Genomic DNA, 16,945 nt, shown 5'->3' with positions numbered 1-16,945 from the left:
TTTCTCTGTGCAGCTAGCAGTTCCGGGCAAAAACTAGCGGTGTTTGAGCCCAGGGTCAGCAGGAGAGGAGCAGAGTGTAGGCCGAAGCCTAGTTGAACCAATTTCAAAGGTTACCTTTAACCCCCCTCAGGTGTTGCAAGGTACAAGAGCCACACCTTGTGCAGCATTAATGCTGCACAAGTAAAAGGTTGCTCTATTTGTTTTGCTCCTTGCACACGCTGACTAAAACACGTACACTATTTAGCCCATTATACTGTCAAACAGTTGTGGAGGCGTGACTTGTCTTTTTAAGGAGACGCAGCACAGGTGTCAAAATTTGCACCTAGGTACTGGGCGCAGATTCCTGAGCGTTGTTATTTGCTGTACAGGAGTCTGCGCTATTGTGATCCCTTGGCCATGCGCTGTGAGCGCTTCCTGTCTTCTGACCTCATTTCATTTCGGCCGTTGCGGTTAGCGATGGACATGAATCCCAGACCCACAGTGTGTTTTCAAAAAATCACACTGCGTGGCTGTGATTCGTGGCCTTGTGCAGTAAATAGGTTTGCCGCTTACACATGTCCTTACACCTGCTCCAGACTGGGCGGCCTCAGCTGATCCCTTATCGCCTACCACGGCCAGGAGGCCGCACAGTCTGAAGAAGGCGGAAGGAGATGAGTTAAGACAGGCGAACATATGCACTGCTCGTGCCCATAAACCACACCCTCGCTGACAAAATAAATATGACAACGAGGGGCGTTGTTTCTAGCAGGGCGGATGCACAGGCGCAGCCAGCTAACCATGATGACAAAAGACGGGAAACGCTACCAAGGGGGGTGCTGCGTATCATTAGAAAGGAAAGTCACACCTCAGGTACAGTGGAATGGTCTCAATGAGACACATTTTGTACGTGTTGAGTTCCACGTGGGCAAGGAGAAAAAGTCAGCCACCTTGTACAAATGCAGCAGTACTGCTGTACTAGGTGGCTGTTATACATAGAAACACCTGGGGGGGGTGGGGCCAGGTTCCCTTTAATTTCAGTTCATGTGCCTGCGTGGCGTTTGCAGGTCACGTTGCCGGCTACACAGCAGGGGAACAGCTGGCGTTGCTGAACCCCACTAACACATTGGCTGGTGTTTTTCTCTGTGCAGCTAGCACTTCCGGGCAAAAACTAGCGGTGTTTGAGCCCAGGGTCAGCAGGAGGAGGAGAGGAGCAGAGTGTAGGCCGAAGCCTGCACTGGTGGCAGCTTTTGTTCTGTTGTGCCAGCGTGGCTTGTGTTGGACACGTTGCCGACTACACAGCAGGGGAACAGCTGGCGGTGCTGAACCCCACTGACACATCACCTAGTGTTTTTTCTGTGTAGACAACACTTCCAGGTGGCAACTGACAGTGTTGAAACCCAGGGAATCAAAGAGGAGCAGAGTGTAGGCCGAAGCCTGCAGTGGAGCAAGTTGAAAGGGAACCTTTAACCCCCCCCCCAGGCATTTGTTGCTGAAAGAGCCATCTTGTACAGCAGTAATACTGCACATGGAAAATGGTGGCTCCGAAAATTATGCTCCTTGCAAACGCTGAAGTACACACTCATATAATGTGTCCCCTCACACCGTCAAACCATCCCGGAAGTGGGACTTTCCTTTGTAATGTGACACAGCACAGCCGTCATTCCAACCCCCTTGGTGCCGGGCGCCACCTCCTCAACGTTGTTTGGTTCTGTCACGGAGCCCGCGCTGTAATGTTATCCCTTGGCCATGCACAGTTAGCGGTGCCCGTCTTCTGACATCATGTAGGTGTCAGGCTGGCAGTGCCTGTGCGTCCAAGCTGCCCGAGATCCAACCTTGCAGTGTCATCTAATGTAGTCCCACTGCGGGCCAGGGATCCATGGGCATGCGCAGTGCATATCATCGCCTCTCACTCACCTCCTTCCTGCTTCTTCAGACTGTGCGGCGTCACGGCCGTGGCATGCTATTAGGGATCAGCTGACGCCGCCTAGTCTGAAGAAGCGTGAAGAAGGGGAGTGAGAGGCTAGTATATGCACTGCGCATGGCCATGGATACCAGGCCCACTGTGGGATCACATTAGACGACACTGCGAGGTGTGATTTCGGGCAGCGTGGACGCACAGGCGCAGCCAGGACAACAACAAATGATGTCAGAGGACGGGCAGCGCAAACTGTGCATGGCCAAGGGATAACATAACAGCGCAGGGTCCATGACGGAATCAAACAACGCTAAGGAGGCAGCGCACGGTGCCAAGGGGGTAGCAATGACGGCTGTGCTGCATCACATTACAAAGGAAAGTCCCACCTCCGGGACGGTTGGACGGTGTGAGGGGACACATTACATGAGTGTGTAGTTCAGCGTTTGCAAGGAGCATAATTTCAAGAGCGACCTTTCCCTTCTGCAGTATTAGTGCTGCACATGGTGGCTCTTTCAGTAACAAACGCCTGGGGGGGGGGGGACAGGTCCCCTTACATTTTAGTTGTGCCAGCGTGGCGGTCGCATGACACGTTGCCGGATACACAGCTGGGGATCAGCTGACGTTACTGAACCCCAATAACAGAGGAGCGACTGTTGACTGTGCACACAGCACTTCCAGGCACCAACTGGCGGTGTTAGAGCCCAGGGACAGCAGGAGGAGCAGATTGGAGGTATTGCCGCACACACAGCTGGGGATCAGCTGACGTTACTGAACCCAAATAACAGAGGAGCGACTGTTGACTGTGCACACAGCACTTCCAGGCACCAACTGGCGGTGTTAGAGCCCAGGGACAGCAGGAGGAGCAGATTGGAGGTATTGCCGCACACACAGCTGGGGATCAGCTGACGTTACTGAACCCCAATAACAGAGGAGCGACTGTTGACTGTGCACACAGCACTTCCAGGCACCAACTGGCGGTGTTAGAGCCCAGGGACAGCAGGAGGAGCAGATTGGAGGTATTGCCACACACACAGCTGGGGATCAGCTGACGTTACTGAACCCCAATAACAGAGGAGCGACTGTTGACTGTGCACACAGCACTTCCAGGCACCAACTGGCGGTGTTAGAGCCCAGGGACAGCAGGAGGAGCAGAGGAACAGAGTGTAGGCCGAAGCCTGATTGGAGCAAGTTGAAAGGAAACCTTTAACCCCCCCACCCCAAGACATTTGTAGCTGAAAGAGCCATCTTGTGCAGCACTAAGGATGCAAAAGGAAAAGGTTGCTCTTTTAATTATGCTCCTTGCAAACACCGAAGTAAACACTAAAAATGTGTCCCTTTATACCGTTAAACCGTTCCGGAGGTGCGAATTTCCTTCGTAATGGGACACAGCACAGCTGTCATTCCTATCCCCTTGATGCCGTGCGCTGCCTCCTCAGCATTGTTTTAAGCTGTCACGGAGCCTGCGCTGTTCTGTTAGCCCTTGGCCATGCCCAATTAGCGCTGCCTGTCTTCTGACATAATTTGGTGTCAGGCTGTCAGTGCCTGTGCGTCCACGCTGCTCCAGATCCCACCTCGCAGTCTCGTCTAACGTAATCCCACTGCGGGCCTTGGAACCATGGGCATGCACAGTGCATAACCTCGACTCTCACTCCCCTCCTTCCCTCTTCTTCAGACTGTGCGGTGTCACGGCCATGGCATGCTAGGGATCAGCTGACGGCGCACAGTCTAAAGAAGGCGGAGGGAAATGAGCGAGAGCCCGAGGGGAAGATATGCACTGCGCATGCCCATGGATCCCAGGCCCGCAGTGTGACTCAATCAGAAGACACTGCGAGGCGGGATCTCGGGCAGCGCGGCCGCACAGGCGCAGCCAGCCTGACACCAAATTATGTCAGAAGACAGGCAGCGCAAATAGGGCATGCCCAAGGGATAACAGAACAGCGCAGGCTCCGTGACAGCTTAAAACAACGCTGAGGAGGCAGCGCATGGCACCAAGGGGGTAGGAATGACGGCTGTGCTGCGTCACATTACGATGGAAAGTCCCAGCTCCGGGACGGTATAACGGTATCAGTGAACACATTTTATAAGTGTTAAGTTCTGCGTGTGCAAAGAGCTAAAAAAAAAGAGCTACCTTTTCCTTGTGCAGCATTACTGCTGCACAAGATGGATCTTTCAGTAACAAACGATGGGGGGGGGGGACAGGTTCCCTTACATTTAGGTTGTTGTGCCAGCGTGGCGGTCGCAGGACACATTGCCGGCTACACAGCTGGGGATCAGCTGACGTTACTGAAACCCAATAACACTGGGTCGTATGTTTTTACTGTGCAGCCTGCACTTCTGAGCCGCAACTGGCGGTGTTGGAGCCCAGGAATAGCAGTTCAGGTGGTAGAAAGATGAACACAGCAGGAGACCTGGATGACACCCAATTACTTAATCAGGCAGAGGAGTGGCAAATTCCTGCGAGATCCAGGCCTGGTTCATTTTCAGGAAAGTAAGCCGGTCAACGTTATCGGAGGATAGTCGCATGCGACGGTCTGTTAGTACACCACCTGCGGCACTAAAGACACGTTCCGATAAGACACTAGCCACAGGGCAAGCCAGCACCTCCAATGCATACTGGCTTAGCTCTGGCCATGTATCCAGCTTAGAGACCCAAAACTTGAACGGGGAAGAGCCGTCTGGGAGTACAGTAAGAGGGCAAGCCATGTAGTCTGTCACCATCTGACGGAACCGTTGCCTCCCGCTGACTGGAGCCGCCGGTGATGGTGTAGACATTTGGGGCGGGCACACAAAAGTGTGCCAGAGTTGTGCCATACTGGGCTTGCCTTGGGCAGAGGCACTGCTTCTGCTCCCTCTTTGGGCAGAGCCTCCCCCACTGCCTCGACGCACTGAGCTGCTTTGTAAAGCACTAGCAGCACTCCTCTCAGTTGGACAGGAGAAGATGATGGAATTCACCAGTGTGTCGTGGTACTCCCGCAATTTACGCTCCCGGGTCAACGCAGGGATGAGGTTTTGGACGTTGTCCCGGTAGCGAGGATCGAGGAGGGTGAACACCCAATAATCAGGCATGTTGAGAATGTGGTCGATGCGGCGGTCGTTTCTCAGGCACTGCAGCATGAAATCCACCATGTGCTGCAGAGTGCCAACTGGCCCAGAAACGCTGTCCCCTGCTTGAGACATGATCTCTGCCCGCTCGTCATCACCCCACCCTCGCTGTACACACTGACCACTGGACAATTGTGTCGCTCCCTCCTCTGGACGGAGCTCTTCCTCCTCCATTGACTCCTCCTCATCCTCCTCACAAATTGGCCCCTGCGTACCCCTTTGTGAGGAACCACGTGGCGCTGACTCTCCAGAAGCTGATGGAAAAGGTGACTCCTCATCCTCCACCTCTTCCACCACATCATCCCTTAACCCTTGCAAAGTTTGCTGAAGCAGGCAGATAAGGGGGACAGTCATGCTGACTAGTGCATCATCTGCACTTGCCATCCGCGTGGAATAATCAAAAGGACGCAAAACCTGGCAGACGTCCTTCATAGTGGCCCACTCTGTGGTTGTGAAGTCTGATCGGCGCTGACTGCGACTTCTTTGCGCCTGATGCAGCTGGTACTCCATAACTGCTTGCTGCTGCTCACACAACCGCTCCAACATATGTAACGTGGAATTCCACCGGGTAGGTAGGTCACATATGATGCGGTGTTCCGGAAGGCGGAATCGGCGCTGCAGAGCAGCAATGCGGGATCTGGCCAAGCTGGAACGCCGCAAGTGAGCACACTCTAGGCGGACCTTGTGCAGCAGGGCATCAAGATCCGGATAGTCCCTCAGAAAACTCTGCACAACCAAATTGAGCACATGTGCCAGACATGGGATGTGAGTGAGGTTGCCAAGGGCCAAAGCTGCCACCAGATTTCGGCCATTGTCACACACTACCATGCCTGGCTGGAGATTCGCTGGCAGTAACCACACATCGCTCTCCTGCTTGATGGCATTCCAGAGCTCCTGCGCTGTGTGGCTTCGATGCCCCAATGAAACTAGTTTCAAGACGGCCTGCTGACGTTTGGCCACGGCTGTGCTCATGTCGGTCATAGGTAAACGTTCACGGGTCCATGTGGAGGTGGACTGTGACGGATCCTGCAGAGAGGAATCAGAGGAACTGGTGTAAGAGGAGGAGTCGATGCGTACAGACTGGATTCCTGCAATCCTTGGAGTGGGCAGGACACGTCCTGCGCCACTCGCACGATCTGTACCTGGCTCAACAACATTAACCCAATGGGCAGTGAGGGAAACATATCGCCCCTGTCCATGCTGACTGGTCCACGCATCGGTGGTGAGGTGGACCTTGCTACTGACGGCGTTCAGTAGCGCATGTTTTATGTTTGCCTCAACATGCCTGTGCAGGGCAGGGACAGCCTGCCTGCTGAAGTAAAAGCGGCTGGGCACCTTGTACTGTGGGACTGCCAATGCCATCAAGTCACGGAAGCTGTCAGTCTCCACCAGCCTGAACGAGAGCATTTCCAGGGACAACAGTTTGGCAATGCCTGCATTCAGAGCCTGTGCTCGGGGGTGGTTGGCCGAGAATGCCCGCCTTTTCTCCCATGCCTGGACTACCGATGGCTGTAGAGTAGACTGGGAGTGAGAGGATGACTGGGAAGGTGGTGCTGTGGGTGGAATTACACTAGGTCTCTGGACAACAGTGGAGGAAGAGGCAACACGAGATGAAGAGGTGGTAGCTGCCGCTGTTGGTTGGCCTACGTCTTCACTGTGTTTCTGTAACTCCACCGCGTGCCTGTTCCGCACATGTTTCCACATATTTGTGGTATTGAGGTTGCTGACACTTTTACCTCTTTTTACTTTCTGATGACACAGCTTGCATTTGACAAAACAAATGTCATCTGCAACTGTGTCAAAAATGGACCAGGCACTGCAAGTCTTGGGAGCACCCTTTTTGGCTTTGGAAAGAGACAGGCTCCTAACGGGTGCCAAAGTGGAGGCTACAGGCTCCGCAGTCTTCCCCCTCCCTCTCCCTCTTTGGCCCGTAAGGGGAAGCTCTTCCTCAGAGCTGCTCCCACCACCTTCCTGTTCCTCACGCCACGATGGGTCAAGGACCTCATCATCTCCACTACCCTCTGCCACCAACTGCTCCTCCTGGGTAGTCTCGGCAGCACAGTACGCATCAGAAAGCGGCACCTGAGTTTCATCATCAGATGCGTACTGCGCTGTGGTCACCGGAGGCACTGGCCCACCTGCCTCTTCAGAGTCAGAGAGATAAAGCTTTTGGGCATCACTGCACACTGCCTCTTCTTCCATTTCTCCAATGCTGCTTGGCTGGCCCCCTGTTTCCAAGCCAAGAGATTCAGAGAACAGAAGTAGAGACGGCTCCTGTCCTGGGCTCTCTGACTGCCTGGCCAATTTGGCAGGTGGTGAAGAGACAGATGGCTGCTCTCCAGTGCTCTGTGCCTGAGAGGATGTGGCACTAACTGAAGTCGATGCCGAGGCGTTAGCTGCCATCCACCCGACAACGGCTTCAATTTGGTCTTCACGTAGCAGCGGTGCACGGCGCTCTCCGACAAAGCTGCGCATGAAGGACTGTTCCCTGCTGAAACTGAGTGACGACGAGTCACCGGCGCCCGCAGCAGGCACAGAATCACCACGTCCTCTCCCTGCTCCTCTCCCTGCTCCGCGCCCACGCCCACGTGCCTTACTCCCTGCCCTCTTCATCTTGGTTGACAGATAAAGATAAGCAGAAAAGTACTAAGGCCTTAGTGTGCTTATTCCTGAAATGCTCCTCCTAACAGGTGTAAGAAACACTAATGTTGTAAATTGTGGACTAAACTTTATTATTTTTCAAATGTGGCCTACACAAGTGTTAAGTTGTGTTTGGTGAACTTAACTTTTTTTTTGGTGCAGATCGGGCTACAGAGCTAGTTTAAATCACACGGAGACCGTGTAGACAGCCGTAAACGGCGCTGCAAGGCCAAAAAACCCTCCTCTCGGTTATCCTATATAGTGTTTTTCCACTATTTAGCTGGATACGAGTGGAAAGACACTAATAGGAATTTTTTTTTTTCAAATTTTAAACAGGCTGCACTATTTGAAAAAAAGTAAAATTTTTCTCAAGGTATGAGGCAGTAACGAACCCTGAGCTGAATCCAACCGGCTATGGCTGCACACAGACTACAGGGCGAGCTGGGCTCACACGGAGACCGTGCAGACAGCCGTAAACGGCGCTGCAAGGCCAAAAAAACCTCCTCTAGGTTATCCTATATAGTGTTTTTCCACTATTTAGCTGGATACGAGTGGAAAGACACTAATAGGAATTTTTTTTTTCAAATTTTAAACTGGCTGCACTATTTGAAAAAAAGGAAATTGTTTTTCAAGGTATGAGGCAGTAATGCACCCTGAGCTGAATCCAACCGGCTATGGCTGCACACAGACTACAGGGCGAGCTGCGCTCACACAGAGACCGTGCAGACAGCCGTAAAAGGCGCTGCAAGGCCAACAAACCCTCCTCTAGGTTATCCTATATAGTGTTTTTCCACTATTTAGCTGGATACGAGTGGAAAGACACTAATAGGAATTTTTTTTTTCAAATTTTAAACAGGCTGCACTATTTGAAAAAAAGTAAAATTTTTCTCAAGGTATGAGGCAGTAACGAACCCTGAGCTGAATCCAACCGGCTATGGCTGCACACAGACTACAGGGCGAGCTGGGCTCACACGGAGACCGTGCAGACAGCCGTAAACGGCGCTGCAAGGCCAAAAAAACCTCCTCTAGGTTATCCTATATAGTGTTTTTCCACTATTTAGCTGGATACGAGTGGAAAGACACTAATAGGAATTTTTTTTTTCAAATTTTAAACTGGCTGCACTATTTGAAAAAAAGGAAATTGTTTTTCAAGGTATGAGGCAGTAATGCACCCTGAGCTGAATCCAACCGGCTATGGCTGCACACAGACTACAGGGCGAGCTGCGCTCACACAGAGACCGTGCAGACAGCCGTAAACGGCGCTGCAAGGCCAAAAAACCCTCCTCTAGGTTATCCTATATAGTGTTTTTCCACTATTTAGCTGGATACGAGTGGAAAGACACTAATAGGAATTTTTGTTTTTCAAATTTTAAACAGGCTGCACTATTTGAAAAAAAAGTAAAATTTTTCTCTAGGTATGAGCCAGTAACGAACCCTGAGCTGAATCCAACCGGCTATGGCTGCACACAGACTACAGGGCGAGCTGGGCTCACACGGAGACCGTGCAGACAGCCGTAAACGGTGCTGCAAGGCCAAAAAACCCTCCTCTAGGTTATCCTATATAGTGTTTTTCCACTATTTAGCTGGATACGAGTGGAAAGACACTAATAGGAATTTTTTTTTTTCAAATTTTAAACAGGCTGCACTATTTGAAAAAAAGTAAAATTTTTCTCAAGGTATGAGCCAGTAACGAACCCTGAGCTGAATCCAACCGGCTATGGCTGCACACAGACTACAGGGCGAGCTGGGCTCACACGGAGACCGTGCAGACAGCCGTAAACGGCGCTGCAAGGCCCAAAAAAACCCCTCTAGGTTATCCTATGTAGTGTTTTTCCACAATAGAGCTGGAGACTGGTGGAAAAACACTAATAGGAAATTTGAGAAAAAATGTGCAGCAGGCTGCACTAAGAGCAAAAAAGGACAACTGTGTGAGGCAGTGTGAACCCCCCCTGAGCTGAATACAACCGGGTATATGGCTGCACACAGACTACAGAGTGAGCTGCACACACACACACACAGAGACCTTGCAGAATGCTGTTAAAACAGCGCTGCAAGGCAAGAGCAAGGTGAACAGTGAAGAACACACAGCGTTTTGCTAAATTAGCCTTTGGAAAGGAAAATAAAGCAATTAGCTAGCTCGACTGGCCCTCAGTTAGAACACAGCGTCCTGTCCCTAACTGAAATCACAGCAGAGTGAGCGCAAAATGGCGGCAGCGTTTTTTATAGTGCAGAGTGACATCATTTCAGCAGCCAATCCAAGCCTTGCCAGTACTTACATGCCCACCATGCTAAACAGGATGTGCCCACACTTCCAATCATTCCTCATTGGCTGCTGCGTTCAGTTTGAATTCTGGGAACTTCCGATTCCGGTATCCGATACGCAGGAAGTATCGGAATTCGGTATCGGAATTCCGATACCGCAAATATCGGCCGATACCCGATACTTGCGGTATCGGAATGCTCAACACTATTGGTCAGTCATTTTGCCGTCCAATTCCGCACTTTAGCTTCTGAGCTGGATTGGTCGGATAAAGCTCTTATCCCCATATTTTGGAGGGGCCTGGCTGACCACGTTAAGGACGCTCTGGCCACTAGGGAGATTCCTGCCACACTGGAGGAGTTAATAACTGTCTCCACTCGAATTGACCTCCATTTTAACGAGCGAAGGTTAGAGCGAGCCCAGTGTAGGCAGAGGTTTCGGCTGGCTCCTACCTTCGCCAAACCTCTGGAATCTCCGGTTCTGGTTCCTGAGTCACATGAGGCCAGGGAAGTGTCAGAAGCGGGATCTAAGTCCCGGACCGCAGGTGCACTCAAGATCTGTCATGTATGCCAGCAGTCGGGACATCTAGCCACCAGATGTTCTCAGCGGTCGAGGAAACGTCAGCGTCTAGTGGTAGTAGGTGGAGGTGCACTAGACACGGCGACGTTTGCCTCTAAATTGTCCTTTAAGGGGACAATTACTATAGGCTCATTCTCCCACTCGGTAGAGCTCTGCGTGGATTCTGGGGCGGAGGGCAATTTTATGTCTTCTGCCTTCGCCCAACGTCACGCAATACCCCTGGTTATACTAGCTCAACCAGTAACGGTACGAGTGGTGAATGGGTCGACACTGCCCTCACAGATAACACACCAGACCATCCCTGTTACTCTGTCCATGTCGCCATCTCATCAGGAGATTATATCTCTGCTCGTCATTCCTGAGGGAATTGATGAGGTCCTGTTGGGAATACCTTGGCTACGGTACCACTCTCCTCATATCGAGTGGTCCTCTGGCAGAATCCTGGGATGGGGCAAATCTTGTGGGGGTAGGTGTCAGAGGGAGTGCATTCAGGTTTCTACTACTGAGGTACCCGCAGATTTTTCCTCTCTCCCCAAGCAGTATTGGTCTTATGCAGACGTGTTCTCCAAAAAGGCGGCGGAGATCCTTCCGCCCCATCGCCCCTATGACTGTCCTATTGATTTCTTGCCTGGTGCTGAGCCTCCCCGGGGTCGAGTCTATCCGCTATCTCTCCTGGAGACGGAGGCAATGTCACAGTACATCCAGGAAAATCTGGCAAGAGGATTTATTAGGAAGTCAGTGTCACCTGCTGGGGCAGGGTTCTTCTTCGTGCAGAAGAAGAATGGGGAACTATGTCCATGCATAGACTACAGGGGTCTTAACGCCATCACCGTTAAAAATAAGTATCCTTTGCCCTTGATATCTGAGCTCTTCGATAGGCTTCGGGGAGCAAGGGTATTTACTAAACTAGATCTGCGGGGTGCTTACAACCTGATTCGCATCCGTGAGGGGGACGAATGGAAGACGGCTTTTAACACCAGGGATGGGCACTATGAATATCTGGTGATGCCCTTCGGGCTCTGTAATGCCCCGGCCGTTTTCCAAGACTTTGTGAACGATATCTTCAGGGATATGCTTTCCACCTCGGTCGTAGTCTATCTGGATGATATTCTCATCTACTCTCCAGATATTGACTCCCACCGGAGAGATGTTTGCAAAGTCTTCGACCTCCTACGGGCAAACTCCCTCTATGCCAAGTTGGAGAAGTGTATGTTTGAGCAGGAGTCCTTACCTTTCCTAGGCTACATCATCTCTGCCCAGGGATTGGCTATGGATCCTGATAAACTACAGGCTGTGATGGACTGGCAGGAACCCCATTATCTTAAAGCGGTGCAGCGCTTTATGGGGTTCATTAATTATTATCGCCAGTTCATTCCGCACTTCTCAACTTTGGTAGCTCCCTTGGTTGCCCTCACCAAGAAGGGGGCGAATCCCAAATTGTGGTCTGAGGAGGTCTCCAAGGCCTTTAACTCTATAAAGTCACACTTCACTAGCGCTCCCATCCTACATCGCCCCGATGTTGATAAGCCATTTATCATGGAGGTGGATGCCTCTTCTGTTGGTGCTGGAGCAGTCCTCTTCCAAAAGGATGCTCAAGGTCGGAAGCATCCTTGCTTCTTTTTCTCCAAGACGTTCTCACCAGCAGAGAGGAATTATTCCATCGGGGACAGGGAGTTGCTAGCCATGAAGTTGGCTTTCTCGGAGTGGAGACATCTCTTGGAGGGAGCATGTTTTCCCTTCCAAGTCTTCACAGACCATAAAAATTTGGTGTACCTGCAGACAGCCCAGCGGTTGAATTCTCACCAGGCCAGATGGTCCTTATTCTTCTCCCGGTTTCATTTCACCCTCCATTTTCTTTCTGGGGAGAAGAACATTCGGGCCGACGCTCTCTCTCGCTCCGTTATGTCATCTGCGGAGGAGGAGGAGGAGCCTCGGCTTATTGTCCCCACCAAGAGCTTGAGAACTGTAGCCCCGGTTTCGCTAGAGTCTGTGCCCCCGGGCAAGACTTTTGTTCCATCCAGTTTGCGACCGGAGGTTCTCTCTTGGGCACACTCGTCCAGGGTGGGTGGACATTTTGGTACCAAAAGGACATCTGAGTTACTGGCGAGGACATACTGGTGGCCGCATATGGCTCGTGATGTCGCAGAGTATGTTCGGGCGTGTGTCTCTTGCGCCAAGAACAAGACTCCTCGGCAACGGCCAGCTGGTTTGCTTTATCCTCTGCCGGTGGCGGACAGGCCCTGGGAGATGGTCGGGATGGACTTTGTGGTGGGCTTACCCAAGTCTCGTAACTGCACCATTATCTGGGTGCTCACCGACCATTTTTCCAAAATGGTGCACTTGGTGCCTCTTCCACGGCTACCTTCTGCACGGGCGTTGGCTGTTTTGTTCGTCAAGCATATCTTTCGCCTGCACGGTATGCCAGACAAAATTGTTAGTGACCGGGGTCCCCAGTTTGCGTCTCGATTCTGGAGAGAGCTTTGTCGTCTACTCAGTATTGAGTTAAATCTCTCTTCGGCATATCATCCCGAGACGAATGGGTTGGTAGAGAGGGCCAACCAGACCTTGGTCACATATTTACGACATTTTGTTTCCGCCAGGCAGGATGACTGGGCATCCTTGCTACCGTGGGCAGAGTTTGCACTTAACAATGCCGTAGCCGACTCCACCGGTCAGACTCCATTCCTCCTAAATTACGGCCAGCATCCGCGTGTTCCTGTGCCCATGCCTGTGTCTTCTGCTGACTCCAGGGTGGCAGACTGGGCTGTGGAGGCACGGGACATTTGGGACCGCACGCAGGATGCCATTCGGGCCTCCAAGGAGAGAATGAGGTCCTCCGCTCCGCTCCGACCTTTGCTCCTGGCGACTTGGTGTGGCTCTCCGCCCGTAACATCAGGCTGCGAGTTGAGTCCACTAAGTTTGCTCCTCGCTACTTGGGTCCCTTCAAGGTTCTCGAACGGATTAATCCTGTGGTCTACCGTTTGGCTCTTCCTCCACGCTTGGGTATCACCGACACCTTTCATGTGTCCCTCTTGAAACCCGTATACATGTCCCGGTTTTCCGAGTCATCTGCCGGGACATCGGGTTCGTCTACGGACGATTACGAGGTGAACGCTATTTTGGGGTGCAAGGTGGTACGCGGCAAAAAGTTCTATCTGGTGGATTGGAAGGGTTATGGCCCGGAGGACAGGTCATGGGAGCCTGCTGAAAACATTCGGGCCCCACAGCTCATTGCTGCCTTCGAGCGTAGCGAGGCCCAAGGAGGGGGGCCCTAGGAGGGGGGGTAATGTTAGGTCTCGAGTTCCCGCTTCTGCACAGGGGGAATCTCGAGCCATCTCCGCTGCGGTCTCCCATTCTCATCCAGCCGCAGTGGAGTCTGCTCAGCAAGGACGTCGGTCCCAGCGTCTTGCTCAGTCTCACTCTGTACAGAGAGTTACTGCTGCTTCTTCAGCTTCTGCCATTAAAGCCAGTGCTGGTCAGCAGCGAGCGGACTTCTCTGGGACTAAGTCCTTGTCTGCACACACTGAGCATGCCCAGGGCAAGATCTCCCGTTGGAGATCGAGGGTCATGTGCTCAGGCTCTGCAGCACATTCCATTGGTCCTCTTGGCAGGTCTTGGAAGGGCAAAGTTTCTGTGGCCACTTCCTGTGCTGCAACTATATAAACTGCGCATGACCGCACGGCCATGCGCTAGTGTACAATTGTTAATGTGTGTATGTTGTGAGTGCAAGTCGTCCTTGGATACCCCTACCCTATTGAATGTCTGTTCGCGGAAGGAGTATGGTTGCTATCTAGCGCCCAACTTAGCCTACAGCACTAATCACACATTACAGCGTCCAGTTGCTGTGACCGCCAGTACGGCGACGTGCACTTCCTCTGTGCTTTCCTTACCCAAGCCTGGGTGGTTAGTGGCATTTGTCAATGTGGCACCGCAGGCACTCTTGTGCCTTAAAATTGTTATTTAGTTTCTTTACACACCCAGTTGAGGTGTTGTGCCAGCAAGGGTCTAATCGGACTTCAATCCTAGTTGGGGTTGAGTTCGCTGACTACTTGCTCGCGCTCTATGTGCGGTACCGCGGTCCTGTGATGCAACAGGATCGCTTCCTTCACGCTGGGTGAAGTTTAACCCACGTGTGTATACTTATGAGTACCGCCATATAGTCCGTCATTACTTGGCAGCAGGTTCCATCTATGCACGGTGGACCCCGGGCTGCGAACGCACCATACTCTATCTGTCTTATTATTTGGTGCGTTCCGCTAGCCCTAACAGCTGCTGAAATGATGTCATGATGCACTATAAAAGTCACCGCCGCCATTTTGGGTTCACTCTGCTGTGAATTCAGTTAGGGAAAGGACTCTGTGTTCTGACTGAGGGCCAGTTTAGAGATAGCAATTTGCTTCATTGTGCTTTATCCAGGCTAATTTAGCAACTGCTGTGTGAGAACCTTGTTTTTGCCTTGCAGCACTGTTCACAGGTGTCTGCAAGGTGTCTGTGTGAGAGCAGCTCACTCTTTAGTCTGGTCTGCAGCCACCGCTGGTTGTAGTCAGCTCAGGGTGCATCACTGCCTCATACCGTTCCATTGTCCGTTTCTCAATTAATGCAGCCTGCTGAACATTTGTTCAAATTAATCCTATTAGTGGCTTTCCCTCCGTCACCTGCTAGATTGTGGAAAAACACTATATAGGAGTACATAGAGGAGGTTTTTTTGGCCTTGCAGCACCGTTCACTGCTGTCTGCACGGTCTGTGTGTGAGTGCAGCTCACTGTGTAGTCTGTTCAGCAAAAAAGAAAAATTAATACAGTTCACCAAATACACCACTTTACACTTGTGTAGGCCACATTAGCTCATATAAAAGTCTAGTCCACACTTTTGAAAATTAGTGTTTCTTATACCTGTTAGGAGCTTTTGAGGAATAAGTACACTAAGCCCTTAGTACTTGTCTGCCTAGTTTTATCAGACTACCAAGATGAAGAAGGCAGGGAGTAAGGCACGTGGGCGTGGAGCAGGGAGAGGACCTGGGGATTCTGTGCCTGCTGCAGGCACTGGTGACTCATCATCACCCAGTTTCAGCAGGGAACAGTCCTTCATGCGCAGCTTTGTAGGAGATCGCCGCACCCCACTGCTGCGGGAAGAACAAATTGAAGCCGTTGTAGGATATATAGCAGCTAACGCATTGACTTCAATTAGTGCCACATCCTCTCAGGCACAGAGCACTGGAGAGCACCCATCTGTCTCTTCACCACATGCCAAATTGCCAAGGCAGTCAGAGAGCCCAGGACAGGAGCCATCTCTACTTCTGTTCTCTGAATCTCTTGGCTTGGAAAGAGGGGGCCAGCCAAGCAGCATTGGAGAAATGGAAGAAGAGGCAGTATGCAGTGATGCCCAACAGCTTTGTCTCTCTGATTCTGAAGAGGCGGGTGGGCCAGTGCCTCCAGTCAGCACACTTCAGTATGCATCTGATGATGAGACTCAGGTACCAATTTCTGGTGCTGCCGAGACTACCCAGGAGAAGCAGTTGGTGGAAGAGGGTAGTATAGATGATGAGGTCCTTGACCCATCATGGCGTGAGGTACAGGAAGGTGGTGGGAGCAGCTCTGAGAAAGAGATTCCCCGAAGGGCCCAAAGAGGGAAAGGGAGGGGAAAGTGAATTCTGTTGTCGAACTCCCTCCTGTGGTCGTGAATGGTACTTCGGCGAGTTCTGTCCATGGACTCCCTCTGGTGGCTGTAACATAGTAACATAGTAACATAGTTAGTAAGGCCGAAAAAAGACATTTGTCCATCCAGTTCAGCCTATATTCCATCATAATAAATCCCCAGATCTACGTCCTTCTACAGAACCTAATAATTGTATGATACAATATTGTTCTGCTCCAGGAAGACATCCAGGCCTCTCTTGAACCCCTCGACTGAGTTCGCCATCACCACCTCCTCAGGCAAGCAATTCCAGATTCTCACTGCCCTAACAGTAAAGAATCCTCTTCTATGTTGGTGGAAAAACCTTCTCTCCTCCAGACGCAAAGAATGCCCCCTTGTGCCCGTCACCTTCCATGGTATAAACAGATCCTCAGCGAGATATTTGTATTGTCCCATTATATACTTATACATGGTTATTTGATCGCCCCTCAGTCGTCTTTTTTCTAGACTAAATAATCCTAATTTCGCTAATCTATCTGGGTACTGTAGTTCTCCCATCCCCTTTATTAATTTTGTTGCCCTCCTTTGTACTCTCTCTAGTTCCATTATATCCTTCCTGAGCACCGGGCTTCCTGAGCACCTGGGCTGTGAGTGGAGCTGCTGCTTCTGAGGTTCCTTACACAGGTGACGGGGTTTATCCTTTGGTTGGCTGCTCTATTTAACTCCACTCAGATCATTACTCCATGCCAGCTGTCAATGTTCCTGCATTGGTTCAGTTCGCTCTTGGATCTTTCTGGTGACCTGTCTACTCCAGCAGAAGCTAAGTTCCTGCTTGT

The sequence above is a fragment of the Ranitomeya imitator genome, chromosome 3, assembly GCF_032444005.1.
Source record: "Ranitomeya imitator isolate aRanImi1 chromosome 3, aRanImi1.pri, whole genome shotgun sequence".
NCBI lineage: Eukaryota > Metazoa > Chordata > Amphibia > Anura > Dendrobatidae > Ranitomeya > Ranitomeya imitator.
Note: the sequence above shows the minus strand (reverse complement) of the source record.